The sequence below is a fragment of the Lepisosteus oculatus genome, chromosome 23, assembly GCF_040954835.1.
Source record: "Lepisosteus oculatus isolate fLepOcu1 chromosome 23, fLepOcu1.hap2, whole genome shotgun sequence".
In the NCBI taxonomy this organism is placed as follows: Eukaryota; Metazoa; Chordata; class Actinopteri; order Semionotiformes; family Lepisosteidae; genus Lepisosteus; species Lepisosteus oculatus.
The window spans coordinates 6,671,978-6,690,182 of NC_090718.1; the positions used below are offsets into that span (position 1 = coordinate 6,671,978).

Here is an 18,205-nt window from a genome sequence, read left to right on the forward strand (position 1 = left end):
CCTGGGATCAATTTCCACCAACACCTGGCTCAGGTAGTTCAGGTTATTTAAGGTCCAGTGTGACTGTGCTCTGCGCTCTGGTTTAGTGTTGGCTTGGAGCCTCTCAAGTGTTTTTGTCTCTAGTTCCTGTGTTCCCGACCCCGTGCTTGTGTTGGATTGCTGTCTGCGCTTCGTTCTTGACTATGCTTTTCGGACTCCCTCAGGCCTTGCTACTGTATTTACTGCTGGCTACGATTTTGCTTTGTTTCCTTATGTTTGCCTGCTTGTTTACCTTGCTGGCCTCCTTGGTGCTCTGCCTCTTTCCTTGCCAGCTACTACATTTATCTCTTCAACAGCAGACCGCTGTTCCACCACAGGCAGGGGTTACAACAACTATATTACAGTATGCTTTGCTTGTATCTGTTTCTTCTCTTGCATGTTCAAAGAACTCTGTTGTTAAGCTAGTTAAGTAACATTTCTTCAGATTTAACTATCCCTGTTGCCATCCTGGTGATTCTCTAGTTTAATCTTGAAATACAATTTCTACAATTTAACATGTAATAATTCAGTTCATACTTATCCTCAAGGGGGAAGTTACATCACAGTCCTATACAACAATAAAACAAGGAAGACAAACATTGCCAACAGAGAAGACTGTACAATAGTATTTCAAGAGATAAGAGTTACTTTACATTGTTTGAAAGAGATATTGCAGTGGGGAAGAAAGATTTCCTGAGTCTTGCCTTTTCCCTGGGTACACAGAGGTGTCTTCCAGATGGGAGGAGTGGAAATTCTCAATGGAGGGAGTATACTCCATAACGCTCTTGACTTGACAACCCTTTTATTGTAGAAGATTTGTATGTTGATTTGATTTGCCACAATTGTTTCGCCAAGTATTTTCTGAACCTATTACAATTAATGGTACTGATGTTGCTGAGCCAGCCAGTACTGTATGTTGACACAGTATGTTAAAGACTTATTAAGTATGTTAATAAATGACTTACAAATCATCAAGGAACAGAAATTAGACTTAAGGAGATTTAAGTGCTTCTAGGAAAGTCATTTTTGCTCCATTTATGCTTAAATTATTTGATATAGGAAAAATCCAGCACAGTACATAAATATGTAGTTGTACTGCATAAAACACTAAATGTTATTGCATTGAATTTGCCTTGTGCTTTAGTACAAAAGGTGTTTTTTTAAGCTGATTTATTGCTTTGAAGATAAGTCAGGAATTTAAAACTTAAAGACATATTTTCTGAGGTGACTTTTATAGTGTCCTTGATATGAGCCCTTTAAAAGGAAATGAAGATTATCATTTCTTTATAATTGGTAAAATCAAGATTTCCTTCTTTTACAATGAATCACGATGACATACTGTAGAAATGGGGGGATAAAACAGGCATCAATTAAAACTTGTTTTTTAAAGCATGCAGTAATTAAATCATAAGGGGGGCAATTATTTAATGGAACAGCATGGGTCTGTGCTGTATGTCTCTTTAACGGCAAAGCTGATCCATCCAGCTACAATCTATTGATCTTTCAATATTCAATTACTGATACTCTTCTTTTAACATTGTTGTGAACTGATTTTTAAATGTTCTGTCTTGAAAGGAAAGCATAACTATAAAGGAAATATTCAAATACCCCCTGTAACAAGAGCTCCATTTAAATGCAAATTAGTGAAGAAAGAAAGTGTTTTAGCAAATTTTCTATATCAGTACAGCAAATGTCTACATTAATCCTCTAGCTGGGTGATTTGTGTTACTCTGATAAACTAGTGAAGTATATGAAACCCTCACGTTCTTTGATGTCTAAGACTAATTTGTACCTCGACTTAATAGCTTTCAGCATACTAAAATTGCACATCCATCAACGCAGCAAAATAAAAGAATCCTACAGCACAGCACTGTAATATTTACAACATAAACAGGAAAAATAAAGAAATGGAAAACTAGGTTCAGACAGGTGTCTTCATTCTTTTAGGTTATTACTACTGGAGAGACACTGATGGAACTGTGGAGACGTTTGTATGAAGATGTGGAATAGGATAAATAAACAGAAATATAAGACTCAGGCAATCACACTCCACAGTCCCTATAACAACCTAATAATCCTGGTGTCATTATACGGCTGTCTATCCATGGTTAGATCTCTTGGAAGGGTGATTGGAATGGAAGGAAAAATGACTGGAAGAATGTGAGGAGAGAAATACGTTAATAATAGTGCTATTTCCTTGCTGCAGGCCATCTGAGATAAGGTGCAGCTGGTACATTAGGCAGATTAGGATCTACACGACCAGAAACAGCAGTTTTCATTGTATCACAGAGGTGAGGGGCAGGTGTGTATCAATCATAGTTTTTTAGACATGGCAGAAAACAGGAAAAAAGCATTTTTTTTGTTTTCTTGTCTGTTGGTTTCTTTGGATTATTTGCCCATTTGGAAGGGCCAGGTACTTTACGTCTGAGAGAAGATCATTCTTTTACACTTCATTGAACTTCATAGCAGTCTTTCTCTTCTTTTAATATATTTCTTCAGCTTCTGTTTGGGTATCGTTACCTTGCTCATTAACACTTCCATATAGACTGTAAAAATCCACTCTTAGCGAAGAGAATGGCGGACCAGCATGATAAGTACCTTAAAACTCTTCCTGAAATTAAGCAGGAATCTGCTTATAATGATTTTAATGAGGTTCCTGATAATGCGACTATTTCATTTCAAATATTACATTGACCTTTACCATTAGCATTAAGACGCTTTAAATTTAAAAAATAAAAAAAGGAATAAAACACTTATGATCCTTATGATAATGACTTTTTAATTAGTATCATATAACTGAAAGATCATACAAGTCAATTAGATTTTGGAATCCTGTTCGAAAGATATTGTAGGTGTGTTGTAGCTTTTTCCAGTAGTTTAAAATGAGAATAATATTTCTTAATCTTGTAAAATAACTTGAAGGAAACTTCCCTGGTTTCAAAATTGAATGAAACATGATGTTTTGATTTTATTCAGTGTTTGTGCAGTTTTCTCATAATGGCAGGATTTTATTAAACGTTTGTTACAGTATTTGATCTTACAAAATGCATTTTGACAAGCAAGTCTTTTCAATACAATTAAAAAAAAATTATAATTTTCTATTTCATGTGTTTTGTGTTTGATGACTTGCACAGCATTGTTTTTCTAAAGCTTTTTTTTCCTTAAGCTGTTTTTGTTTTGGTTCAGGTGATCATATGTCCTAAAACAAAACTTGTAGTTATAATACAAAGAGATAAATTAGTATAATGTGGAAAAAGCAGGTGTTCAGGTGTGTTTTAGAGATGTAGTTGTTTTATCATATTTGTTTTAAAAATATTTGCTTAACATTGAATAAGGATGGGTGAAAAGACAAGATAAAATGAAATTTTACTTTGTTCTTGCACTCAGTATAATTCCCCCACATAAAACAAAATCATTTGAGTGGTTATCAGTTATGCATCCTGTGCACATCAACAACATATCAGTTATTACCTAGGCAACCTTAGAGTATGAAATCAATCTACAGTCGTCGTGTGATTTCCGTGTATTATATCCGGGTGAGTGGAAGTTCACAGCTCTTGGTTTCCTTGGAAACTGAGCGCATTCCCATGAGGATCCACATTCCACCCGGGGCTACTCGGACTCGCTTAGGCCGGGTTTCCCAGCCCTCTTTGACGAACAACCGGGTGCTCAGCCCAGCGATAGAAACCCTGTTTTGCCACTGATCCAATCCGGTGCTTTGTCATGGAGTACTTCAAAGACCACAGTAGCGCGCTTAACACTACTGACCTGCGTCACCAAAATATACTCTGTCTGAATCCGGCCCAAAAGACTCCAAGTCTATCCTGAACCTGATTCTCCTGTCAGTAACTGGTGTCCTGCCCAGCACTGGACTAGTAGCTATAAATCTCTCTGCCTCACTCCTCCCCCTTTAACTCATGCTGTTCATGATAGGCCTGAAGGCTGCGCTCGCTTTCCATCCAGTCCTGATCCCTTCCTCAGTCTCCATCACTCTCCGTCCTGCCTCGGCCATCTTCGCCAACCTCCGCACAACACCGAGCCTCACCGAGCTCTTGCACTTGGGTTCCCAGCCTGAACCTGGGATGCAGCTGTCTCTCTCAGCAAGCCACCTCATAACACAATGAGTGTGTTTCTTATAGCAATGCAGTGGAGTATTTATTTTCAGTTTCTTCATTAACAATGCACATACAGTATTATCCACATTGTTCCTGGAGGGCCTTCTGTGTGGCATTTGTATGTTCTCCCTGTGTCTGTTTGGAGTTTCACAGGGGGCTCCGAGTTCCTCTCACAGCCTAAAGACAAGTCTATAAGGACTTGTGTCTCTTCTAAAAATATCTAATTTTATAAAACATCAGAGCAAGTGAAGCCTTCACAAGGGAAGATATTTTATGACATTTATGAGACTTCTTGGGAGAAAAAAAAAGCAAACCTCCTCCTGCTTTCTTTGGCTTAAAATGCATTTTTGCAAAGTTAGTTTGTGAAAATTGGATGCATCCGGAGGACAATTTGTCTCATTGTTAGTCAATTTAACCTTTTAAAATTTGGCCTTTTTGCAGCAGCCAAGGTCATTTCCATTCACTGCTCTTTCCTCAGCACTGACCTGTAGAAGCTATAGCACTTGGTTGCTATGGAAATGCCACTAAATGTAGGTAAATGAGATAGAGGGGGCGAAGGGAACCACTAGAACGAGGTACTTGCAGGTTTCTACAGAGGAGATATGGGTACTGTTTTGATTGTCAGAACTTGTAGAACTCCATCCCTGTCCTTGTGATGTGGATAAAAAAGTCTATCTGACAAGTCAAATTATTTTCACTATGCTGTTTGCCATGTGCTGTAAAATCGTGAGTGGCAGGTTCTATTCTCCCTGAGCTTGCTAGCCATCTATCCTTCAGACACCTGAATATGAGAAATAATTTTGCTTCCTTTTGTGCTTTTGCGCTGCCTGGAGCAGTCTTGATTCCAGGGTGCTCCACCACTCTAACCACAGAATAGTGACTAATAAGATGAACTGTGACAGCCGATTCACATTATCAGTTGAGAATGCCTTGCAATACGTAGATGTCTAATAGGAATGTCACCTGTCATTTGCTGTAGGCACACATGTTGTTGGTAGTTGTTGTTAGAATTACAACTATAAAACATTCACCCATTTTCTAACTGCTTTATCTAATACAGGGATTGCATACAGGATTATACAGGAGATTAACCCAGCAAGCAACATGCACTAGGTAAGATAAACCCTGGGTGGGCCACTAGTCCACTGCAGGGCACACACAGACAAATACACTCACACTAGGGTCAGTTTTCCCAAAAGCCAGTTAACCAGAATGTCACTGGACTGTGGGAGGAAATCCACCCTTAACTCATAGAACATACAAACTCCACACAAATATCACCCCAGGAATAGAATCCAGAGCCCTACTTTGTAGGAAAATATGTTTAAATGAATGCAGGTCCATGTAAACAATGAAGTGCTTTCCTTGTAAAATAGATTGTACTTCTGGCTGGTGTGAAAGTACCATCTGTCTTAAACTGGGAAGAATTAGGGTCCATTTGGTAGCTGTAAGTAATAAGCACCTGATCTTCAATACTGTATGTTCTACCGGTAAATTGTTGGCTCATCCAATGTGGGTTACTTTAGATGTACTGTACCATGTTAGACAAATACTGTATATCCACATTGTACTGTACCTTGCCAATGGCAAATAGTACATACAGTACCTATTGCTTAGATAGGTTTTCTTTTTTTTGCTTTGACATGTACCATGAAAAATAAATTGCATTCCATTGCTAATGAGTTATAGCAAGTAATAATCTGATTTTGAAATAGACCATTGATCATTATTAATGATCATCAACACCTTTCATTTCAATATCCCGTCACAAGCACCCTGAAATGTCCTTTTCAGTTGCTTTTCTGAGTTTGATGACACCATTCTTGTGTGTTAATTAAAGCCCTTTAGAGCCACTATCCAAAACACTGCAGATAAAAGTATCCTTACTTATGGGAAAAAAATCAAGAGCAGAGCAAACTGCGCTGAAATGTTTTGTATTTGTTGAATATGAATTGCTTTTTAGAAAAGTGTTTTTTTTCCCTCAGCTCAGAAGTTACAGGTTCATATCTACCTGTCTATAACAAACATAAGAGCATAAAACAATTCCATAGAAGAGGGGCCCATTTGTTATTGGCTACAATGTGATGAACAATTAGTTTATCTCCAGTTCTATACGGCACACTGGGCCAGAATTCCTCCCAGGCGATGTGAGAGACATAACCACTGTTACAGGAAACATTTAGTTGAAGTTACTGCTGCTAAAGGTAGTGCCTCAGGCACTAAATCACTTACTTTATCACATAGTGATATTACATGCTGTTTTTTTAACAAATAATGGCAAAGTCGAATTTTGTTAAATTAGCTTTTTATATATATACTGTCAAGGTTAGGGTAGGTGACTTACTGAGGACTAGGTCAAGGTCAGATATGTCTAAACATGTTAAACCATAAAATCTTAAGGGGTGCACTTTTTTCACCACACTGTTAATTGTTCAAGGATCTCATCCAGATACTGTATTTCCTTAAAGAAGTTTCAGTACTGACTTCAATATCATACGATCTCGTTTTAAAGGAGATAAGCTTCAAAGCACAATTCATTTCATATTTAGATGACACACATAATGTAATAACAAGGTCAGCCCTGACCTTAGTTTATCCTGGGATTTACATCTAAAAAGATAGCTAAACCCGAATTAGGTGGTATTGAGATCTGAGTAATGAGCTCTTGTGGTAGAACCCTGAACTGAAAAAACTAATTTCCTTAGGGAGCTAACATGGAGTGAACAACCAGGCCTAATGATGGGAGAGAAGGCCTTATAATTACAGCGTTGAGGTGCTCGGCGTCTGTTCTGGAGGCTCACCTTATGAGGACCGCTAATATTCATGTGCCAGGTAAGGACGTGGAAACTGCACGATAACATGATAAATGAATTCCCATTAAGTGATGTAAAGTGGGGAAATAAGTTTACATAATATAATCCATGTCTTTATTTCACCTTGGGTATTCAAGGGACTGATTAACTACCAGCAGAGGCAACAAGGAAGGCTAAAGGTGTATTGTTTTACACTGGTGTGTTGACTTCTTCTTATGTCAGTGTAGTCTGATTGTTAAAGATGTGATCTCCCAAAGGTCTAACGGACTATAGAAACTGTCTTATTGGAGTTAACCTTTGAGATTTAAGGTCTGTGTTCCATATTGTGTAAATGGCTTTCATTATACAAGTATAGGCCTTCAGGGTAAAGCACTTTTTTTTTGGAAAGAAGAGACTGTGTTCTGTAACCTCTATAAGAGACAAAGGAACTGGATGTGAAGGTTATGAGAAAAAATGTGATACCCTCTAATATTCAGCATATGGAGAAGGACAGTATTACATAACTTTCAAGCCAGTGCTCATGAGCCATAAAGCTGTATCTCCCCAGAGATATTGTGCATCTTCTGAAGAGCCTTAGGACAACAAAAAAATAACTGTAATTTGCAAGGGTTGTGAAGGAAAAAAGTACAGTGACATAAATAGCCAGTAAATGCACTTTTTATCTACTTAGCCATACATAAAAAAGCAATCTCATGTGATGGGAATATGTGACTTAAATATACATGAAGAAATGCACGGAAAAAAATACAGGATATAAAAAAAGGCATCTGCTGAGAAAATTGTAATGTGCTAAACAGAGATTAAACTCCTGATTGTCCAGTGCCATTCCTGGAGGGCCTGGTGGGCCTGCAGGTTTTCTGAATCTCTTTAAAGAGACTGGCAAATGGAAAAAAAAGGAAATTGTTAAATCGGTCAAATTAATCAAATAATTAGCTCATTTACACTGTGAAAACCTAAACTGGACTAGAAACATGCAGGCATACTCTCCCTCCAGGACCAGGATTGGACATCCTGATGTACGGTAGGTTTTCTATGTTTATCTGAGCATTCTAGAGTCATTTTACTGTTTGGTTTCATTTACAAGGTTTTACACTTTTCAAAATGCCATTAGAATACCAAAACTTAGTTTAGTGGAAAATCGAACAATGTTACCGAAGTAACAAGAAAAAAAATCAACTTGGCAGCTTTTATTGATCTATTCGTCAGTAACAGTAGATCCACATCTTTGGGGCAGTTTTAGTATACTGTAACTAGCCAGTGTTTTCTTAATAAATTAAGGTTTCATAGGCCCATTTTAATTACCTTTTACACATTTGTTAATTGTTTGTAGCATTTAATTAGTTGTGCTTTCCTGGATATACTGTAATTGACCCACTTTTTATTCCTCTCAGTAGAGTATTGATACAGTACAGTACATTACAACCCCAATATAGTATACTGAATTATACAGTAGAAGCTTCACTCAACTGGCCTAAAAAAACAATTGTAAGTGCCCTAGAAAAAATAAAACCATACATACATACACAAGCATTTTATGCCATGTTACCTATGTGATCAGATCCTGCATTTTTAATGTTGTGCATGTGTTTGTACTTACAATTTATTGTGCCTTGATCTTATTCTTCATGTTCTGTCTCCTTTTGTTTTGTAAGCCATCGTTGAAGGGACCATACACAATGCTTGCTTCAGCATTTGTTCAAACTTAATTGTAGTTTTTATGATTAATTCACTTATGGTTCACAAGGGGCTAGCTTTCAGGCAATTAAATTATTCAGTGTAGAATAAGAGGAATCTCACAACAGACACTTCAAGAGAAACTGTGAACCCAAGAGTACTGCCCAGACCAGACTGTTTTGCATGAAAAATTCTTAAGTATGGAAGGTTTATTTCACTGATCAATTTATGTCTTTTTTTTGTGTGATTTTTGTTACTCTTAATAAAAGGTTGCCATAACAGGTGGTGTCTAAGTAAATACCACTTCAATAGAGGAGGACAACAGCCTTTAAAGGTTTAATAAAACTACCCTCTAATGAGAGAGCTGGTTGTCACTGAACTTCCTTAGGCAAACGTTACTTAAAAAGTACAGCTGTGCCTTTTATCCTCTATTGCTTTTAACCCCTTTAACACTTGTTACGTTAGGTGACCTTCAGACGAAAGTGCTGACCTGTGCACCTGTGGGCACATTGAGGAAATAGATTGTGAAATGTAAAGTAGAACATTCAGAATATTAAAGACTTTACATTCCACTTGGCAGGGACATTTTTTATTTTTTTGATTTTTATCTGCTGAAGCGTATCAGTCCTGACAGGGACATAAAAATATATAATGGCTGTCTTCACCTGTGACCCTTGTGGCCTACTGGGATTAGATTGTGCAAAAGTCGTCGGGTCTCCAGAGAATTACCTGTGCCACATGTAGAAAAAACGAAAGAATATTGACGTGGACTTTAGAAGATTAATCCAAAATGGCAATGGTGAGCATGGCTGAGTGTGAAATCCTATTGTTTGATGGCGGAGAGTTTCACAGCTATGTTTTAAATAGGGTTTTGAATGCCAATATAAAGTTCAAACAAAAAAAGGAAGTTATGCGCTTTTGTGCAGTAAAGGACAGAACATATCAGAGGTGCAGCTGGAATTCACAGCAAGGATCAAAATCAGAGTAATCTGAGTAAGTGTTTGTAAATTGTAGATTTATAACAGTTGCACAAGGCTTACGGTTAGCTTCAAAATTCTTATGTAGTTTTCCTGATCACTGCGTTCCCTGTGAATACTTCCTGAAGTGAACAGTATGATCAGGGCTTCTGATATTTGGGCTTTACTGATAAACTCACTGTATTAATAAATATTGTACTTCTGACTACACTGTGTAGGCCCATTTGAATGAAGGACAAATAAAATGTAAATATTGTATATTTAATTGTATTTATGTTTTATGTCTTATACCATCTGCTAATGAAGCTGAGAGAAATACACTTCAAAACTAAAAAAAAAGTGTATTACCTGTAATAAAAATATTCTTGACTCACTTATTATTACAGGTTAATATGAAAGAGAAAACATGGAAGATCTGAGACTTGAATAAACTTGAATAAAAATAAATACACAAAGCAATGTGTTTAAATATAAAAGTAGAAAAAGAGAAGATCTACAATTAGTGCAAAAAAACATAATGCTGATTATATTTTGTCACTTTTTTTTTACCTATAAACATATACAAGAATGTTGTGTTTGCAAAACACTATCACCATGTCAGAAACCGAGCACGTTTTAACAAGAAACAGAACATTTATATACTAGAAATATTATTTTACTGGTGTTATTGTATTATATACAATAACTTGAAACAAAAAATATGCTGATTTTATACAGAAAACTGAGGAGCATCTTTTCGTTAACATATGACTGAATGTCATTAGGAATTTGTAAATTGTTTAGTTACAGGTGCCAAAGTTATTATCAGTAAAAAGACATTTTTTGCAAGCGTCCTGACATTACATTGAACATGACATGACTCTAAGCTGATTAATATTTGTCATCAGCACATCAACAGGGATCTGCTGCTTAAGTCTCAGGTTAGTACAGCATATTGCCACCATTAGGGGCAATGGCTGTTATACATCTGTGACACATGGCTTTGCATGGGGTTGCAGATGCTGTCTCATGGGATTCTATCCTGTTTTTTTTTTATCGTGCCTGGATGTGCGCGTGAGTCATAGATGGCAAAACACAATCATTCCAGAAGTTTTCAGAGGGCTCAAGTCTGGTAAACGGAGCATCCAAGGCATAAAAGTCACATTCCCGTCTCACATGAAAGCTGATGATGTTGGTGTTATTAGGTTGTTTGTTGCCCTGCTGGAATCCTGCCATACACTTAGGGGGGTATGATGTCACAAAATGGGAAAGCAAAGTACCCGTGATCTCTGTAATGATTTTGATCTTCACAAAACTTGGATTCACTCATTGCCATAGAAGACTCGGGTCCGAATGTACTGTATCTGAGCTGACTTACTATAGTCTAGCCTCTGCCATTCTGACGGCATAAAGGCCTTTTGATAAGCAGATGTTGAACAAGCAGACTAGATTTCCTCTCTTCACATTCAGTAGTTTCAGTCACGTCAACACCTGTACTCTATCAATTCTCTCGCTAATGAGGTGATTTACTCAGTCATTCAAGTGTGTCGCAGTTATTAATGATCAGTTAATCACAATGATGCCAAAATATTTAATCAATATCAATATATACTTTGAGTGCTCCAATGCATGCATGCATAAGGTGATAGGATTTAAAGAAGAGCTTGTTCACAGCCTGGACTCCCATTATGGTCTTGTGGTAATGAAATTCATTTGATCCCAGACTGCAGTCCCCTCTTCTGTCTTTAGGGGCTCATTACAATTCAGTAATTTTTGGTTGAACAGCTTTATTTCCCTCTGATCACCTTGTAGCACTTTCATTTATCAAGCCATTATTCATAGCATTTTAAAACATTCTGGGAAAAACTCTCTTTAAATGTTTTGAATGCTTTTTCGCTGCACCCGAAAACTTCATTTATTTGCTGGACTGATTTACAAAATCATTTTTGTATTAAACATAACTTCAGTGTACTGTAGATCATACTGTACTGTATGTACCCCTTCTTCATTTATGCATTAGGCTATAAAATATACTAACCATCAGAATGTTTTGTATAAAATACAGTAACTTATTTCCATGAATATTTCCACTCTTTGATCTGTAATGTACAGAGTTAGACCATAATGTCTTCTTGTGCTGATATATTTTCCCTGAGCTGTTTTCTCTATTATTCTGCTCTTCTTTTAGAAGTGCAACACTCATGAAAATATACAGTACAATATAACAGCAACTCTATAGACCAAACCAGTTACAGACGTCACGGGTACTTTGCTTTCCTGTTCTGTGACATCATACCATCTCACTACACACTACACAAAAGACAATAGATTTCACATCTTCGTTCATTTCTTTTGTGTTACGCATCTCTTTTGGTGGGGTTGGGTGGTGCAAAAGCAGTCATTATAATGGACACTGTTGTGTAAATGACATGAACATGGAACAATGTGCTAATTGTTTACTATTGTACTCCACGTTTGGCTTGACGCCCTAAGGACACAAGTGAATTTCTTCTATATTGAGTATTTTATTTTTTGCCATAGAAGACGTGCTATGGAAGACTTTTGACACTCATTAAGTTATATATTCTGTGGATTTTTGCATTGTGGAGTTATTTTAATTGATTCTGGCAACACTGGTTTACTTTTAATTATGAATTATCATATAATTAAAGCTGTCTCCATATGTTTTTCCGACAAATTCAAGGTGTACAAAACATTTTAGTGTTTTTTACAGTTTTATACTATAAACATTAGTTAAGAGTTCTTTGTTTGCACAGATGGTCTCCTGTAATTTGAAATAAGTTAAAGAAAAGCAATGTTTAATATTAGACTATACAACTGGGTTTAGAATTATATCAGTTTTGAGTTGTACTGTACTTTAAGTACAGACCCAAAGGGCAAAATGCATATCTACTGTATTCTGAGTTGTTGAATTAAAAAAGATCTCAAACTAAAGATTAGTTTGCCTGATTATTTATCAATACTTGCAATTTTTGAGCTGTGCTGCTCATACCAAATTGTAAAGAATCCACTTAGTATTGAGAAAGAACAAGAGCTGATCACAGCTAGCATCAGATTGTGAAAAGATTAAGCTAGGCTTGAGTGGGAAGTTGGATCATTATGTTGGATCATTATGTTAGATGGTAAGGAAAAGTACAAATTCCAACTTGAAATGTAAAAAGAAAAAATGCAAAGTTTCAGCCGAAGATGTTTGGAAATTATGTCTACGTGTTCCTTCAGCAAAATGACACTATTTCATATGTATGCTTACTCTGCAAAGATTATTGTTAGTAGAATAAGCTGGAAGTCACAAGTCTTGTATACTGTATAGTGCCATCTAGATGTACAAAACAGTGTGTCAAAATGCATGCTGTCAGGTGATTGACTGCAGTTCTGATAAGTCAGAAGGAATCTTAGTATAATGTGCTTGCTGTACCTAGAAATCGATTTAAAGCCAAGAAAGAGTCAAATGCTTCAAGCAACCTTAAAGTTGAGTGCTAAGAATAATGCAGTGCAAAAGAAAAAAAAAGTCTAGATAAAAGATAGTGACATGCATGGAAGAGTGAGGAAACAAACAGACAACAAGGTGCTGGACACATTAAACACAAGTTGAATAGATCACTGCCATGGACATTAAAATGTTGACAAGTCGGGGGACAAAAGGGGGGATCTGTGGAACAGCTGTGGAGCATCACCAAAGGAGTACTGTCGTGGTGTTGGCGGCCTCCACTCCTAAAGGCGAAACTGAAGAGTGAAAAGGACTAGGGGTGACAGAAACAATCTGACAAAATCACAGCGCATATAGACTGTATATGTACTCCGTCTGTGTTCTCAAAGACGGTTTTCCGAACTCGTTCATCAGAAAGACCACCGAAACTAAAATTATTCTGCAGTTAGGATCACACATTCTCCCTTCCCTTAACGACAGATTACTGTTCTTTTAAATTTTCTCCATTCATTGGAAGTTTCATTTCACACCTCTCTGCACCCATTCTGACTTCACACCTCTTGATTGGCCTCTCTTCCTGTCCCCTGCTCCCGCCTCTCACTCCTTCTCCCTCCCAACCTTTGTTCTCCCGCTACTTTACCTTTGCCTACTGCCCTGTCTCTCTCACACCTGAAGAAGGCTCCACGGCCGAAACGTTGTGTTCTCTTTCTTCTTTTTTTCAGCATGGAATAAACCTATTACTATGTACGTACATACTGTGTATACTGTATATATATGAAAACTACATATATAATTCAAAAGGGAATATTTATCTCTGCCAGATGTGAAATATCCCTTTGTTTCCAGAATTCTAGAGTTCTGAGCAGTGTACAGTAGTAAGTACAGTAATTGCAAAAGGCACTTACAGAACTGGGAGCCAGAGATGTGAAAGCATGGCAACTACTTCCATAAGGCACAAATACCCTTTGTCTAATGAGCTGTAGATCAAGCTCAAGCTACAAAACTAGAAACTCAAAAGTAGTTAGTCTCCACACAAAATAAAATTGAGAACACGCAAGTAATTCACAAACTCACAGTCTAGTCTGCACAGGGAAGCAAGCTGTAGCAGCTTAGTTGCTTAATTCTCTTCGTCATATAAACCAGGGCTTCCCAATCGAAGTCCTCATAAAAGCAGGATCTGCTAGTTTTTATTCCTACTGAGACATTGATTTTTGTTAATTGATCCCTGATTAATTTAACTTGCTAAATATACATGTACAGTATTTTTTTAGCTCTGGCAGTTTAAAAATATTCAGATCCCATAAGTTATCAATCAAGAAAACACTTTTAGTGCAGAAGGCTTTACAAGGACAGGAGTTGACTGTAAAAACAGAATAATAGAATCCTGACACACTTGGAATATTGATTCTGTCTTTCTTATATTCTGAATACAGTATGTAAATATGGGTACTTCTATCTTACAGTATAAGCATAGTATATATACTGGGGTAATGTACAGTATGCATCTATTTAAAATTAAATGAAAATATAGAGTACAGTATACATCAAAGAATATTATCCTTCCACTACTGCATACTTGGCTCACTTTCACTGATTTAAAACTACTTTGATCTGCTTGTGTATGGATATTGGTGTTATTCAATGTAATCATTCCTGAGATTCATTATAGCACATAATAGCACAAACAATTAATACGTATGCTAAAGACAAGTGAGGGCCGTTTGGCTAATCTTGCGTGTTTGGTTTGTCTTGATAAGTAAAATCCATCGCGCCAGAGAATGGGCGAGTAAAAACATTTAAAAATAGCTGGCTGGTCACAGGTTCTACAGTATCTAAAATACCATTAAAATGTTTTCCCATTGTTATGATTGGGCAGATAGGGAGGAGATGCTAGAGGAGTTTGCTGCCGGCTGATATGCAAACATTTGACACTCCTTAGGTTGAAAATGCCCAAAGGTCCCCATCTGACATTTACAGAAAAAGAATTGGCACTCATGAATAGTAATTGTAGGAAAAAAAAACATCCAAGTAAAATATTGAATAGATTTTTGTACAGGTATGCTGGATGCAAAGAGCAGAAATCACTCCTGTAAACTGTATGTCTGAGGTACTGCAGCATATTCTAAAATGATAAATATCATGATCTCACATTGGCCTTTTATAACCAGAAAATGATTGATTATTATTTGTAGCATTACGTGCAAAATTACAGGGCGGGGAGGCTGTTTTTGTTTCAAGATTCTATTTTAAGTTGGAAAAATGAATATGAGTTATTGTATTTGGAAAGCTGATACCTGAAATCCTGAAATAATCTTATCAGCAATGCAAGGCCTATGGCCCTGATAATACACTGACCGTGATGACGAATAATGGAAAAATCTTTTTATGTTTTCTGCTAGACAATCCAGCCCGGATACATTAGTTTCCTTATCACTCAGTTTGTAAGAGCTTAGTTCTAGCTAATTTAGTTTAGAAAGAAATCTGCAGTAATACATAATGGTGGACCTTTTGAGCTACTTGTACTGTATGTGTGGTTTTAGATCGTACAGTAGGTGACAGGTGGGCTGCACTTAAAAAATGGGTAGGATTTCTTGTTTTGTTGCTCATTACTTTGAGTGTGATTTAGCAATACAGAAATGAATGAGTTTGGCATTTTGAGAGAACAAAGAGAATAAATGGGGTTTTGACATTAGAACACAATTACTAAACTGTACTTACCATTAACTGCATTTGTCTACAAAGAGTGTCATCCACCCTTCAGAATTATAGATTGCACCGCTAACAGGCATATTTTCTTTAGAGAAAAGAATATTCTTGAACCCAAGCGGACATCATCAACATCAAGAGATTAATGGTTTTATTGGCTGTTGAGTGGCTATCTGAGCAGCTTGTTGAAATGAGGTCGGAGCAAAGCTGTGTTGTTTTGCACTACAGTGTCTAAATGCCCCAGACTCATCTGAACTCTGATAAGTAACAAGTCACCATGGTTACCTCATTCAGCAAACTTATCATCACCAAGAGTCCTCAGCCCTTTTCTCTCTTTCCTGAACTGTAAAAGCACTGCTGAAAATAAATCAGTTAATATACTGTATATCTTCATTAGAGCAGCCTAAGTGAAGGTATCTAGAGTATAATTACAGAGTGTCTTTGATTACTGTCTGCCAATCAATTATTCTAATTTTGTCCTACTCCCCGAAGGGGCCAAAGAGTGATTATAATTTTACAAGGATGTCTATCTGGAGACATTGTCTAGGGGTTATGTCTGCAAGACAGAAAAACACACAAGGTGATGCTGCTGAATTGCAGTGACCTGTGAGAGGGGCATATCCAGGGTTTTTTTTTCTTTGCAGTGATGTATGAAAAGTGGCTGAATCAAAACTGTTGCATTGCCACAATTTGTCTATCTACAGTATCAATGCATTTATCAGCATCGTTGCTTCGGCAGCGTTCAGCCAGCCCCCTAGGGTACAAAGGCGGCTTGTCTAGGTGTCTGCTCACTGGGGTGGTGCCTCACTCACAGACCCACTGATAGCCCATGACTGTGGGCTGGGAACTGCCTCACCTGCACCCAGTGCATGGCTGTGATTGACAGGCGGGTTTCCACGGCTTGGGTTTGGTTGACGAATTGGCAGCTGGCTCCCAGGGGTGTGGAATTAATGGATTTGTGTCGCAGGGATCCCTGCGGTCAGCCTGTGCCAAGCTCAAGTAAGCTGAGCAGAGTATTACTGTGTTTCTACAGCATATTGACAGGGCGCAGAAAGTTTACACTTGTATAGCGCATTTCTGGACACTCCATTCAAACCATTATGCATTCCCAATATACAGTACAGTACATGGAATGCATAATGTTTTGTTTTGTTTTTTACTTCAGCTTTTAGTTAGCATTCTGCATGTCAAACCACCCATCAGATACATTGATATACTGTAATTCCAGTCAAAACAATAAGGTCACAGAATGTACTGTGGGAATACATAGCTCTTGTCCTTTCATGTTTTTAGTACTGTGTAGAATGAGTTTCCACCCAGTATTGTTTGGGGTATTTACTTAGTGTAGACAGCCCCTTTGGGATGAGACAAGTGTGCTTTTGATCAAGCGCCTTTTTTAAGCGCTGTTGTTATGAATAATGGAAGCCAATAATTGCTACAACTGACTGACTTTTAAAGTACAAAATCACTATCTGGCAAATACTTATCCAATTGAATTTTAAACTAAAAGATCTATTTAAAACTAAAGGGTATATGTATTTATAATAGGCCTGGTTGCTTGTTCGCATAAACATTTTTTGTAGAATACAGAATGCCTTCAGTGCAGTTAAAAGAAAAGAAAATGTGAAGAATAAATTGGACAGTAATCTGTCTTCATTTCTGTCATATATAAGTGATATCAGAGAAATGTTCTAGGGCTGCAACCTTGTGCTAGAGCTTCATTTTAGAAAATTATTAGTTGTGGGATCAGATAAGTCTCAGTCCTGGCAGTCGCACTGTAGTTTGTATGAATTCACGTCGATATCCGAGGGGATATTTTTAACTCTGAGGGCACTGGAGTTTCTCATCAATTGCCAATAAAGACCAACTACCTAAACAGGGCTCACTGAATAAATGTATTTTCCATCAAATGCAGTTTGAGCACTCTGGGTTAGAAAGATCATTCTTCATTCAGCGATATTGCATAAATCCTGTCAATGGATTATCAACTAAGGAATAAACCATATTTTTTATAGAGCACATCTGCTTCTTTACCATTTTTTTTTCAGTGCTGAGAAAATAATTTACTGTAGATTACATACCCACTTGCACATATACTGTAAGGTGAACCAGTAAACTTCAGACATGTTTATATGTATTTTGAACCTTCATAGTTACTATCCAACAGGTTTCATGGAGCCTTACTGTAAATGCCAGAGAGCTTAGCACTTTTCAATATTTGTTTCCCATTCAGAAAACATGTAATTTAGAAAATTGATAATAAGATAAGGTCAAGTGCTCTAGTTACACGTGTGCCCTGAAAAAGGTATTTTTCCTTTTCCCATATGATATGTGGGCAGTTGTTCATTTTTATTGATGTCTAGTCTTCTGTTTCTCCAATTTGAACACAGGAATTGTGGATCTGTAGAATAATGTCATTAATGTTAGAAAGCCACACATAGACACTGGGAAGATTTTCTGCAAACTTTTCCATTT

The 18,205-nt window shown here is 37.1% G+C and overlaps 2 protein-coding genes across 4 annotated transcripts in view; one reads left to right on the forward strand and one right to left on the reverse strand.

Moving 5' to 3' along the window:
• Positions 1-18,205, reverse strand: part of opcml (opioid binding protein/cell adhesion molecule-like) — a 583,981-nt gene that overhangs the window by 25,940 nt on the left and 539,836 nt on the right. The gene's annotated exons all lie outside the window — the stretch shown is intronic.
• Positions 1-18,205, forward strand: part of LOC107075678 (uncharacterized) — a 686,550-nt gene that overhangs the window by 2,957 nt on the left and 665,388 nt on the right. Inside the window, exon 2 of the mRNA XM_069183079.1 lies at positions 6,839-6,965. The gene's annotated coding sequence lies outside the window, so the exon portion shown is untranslated. The remainder of the gene's footprint in view (positions 1-6,838; positions 6,966-18,205) is intronic.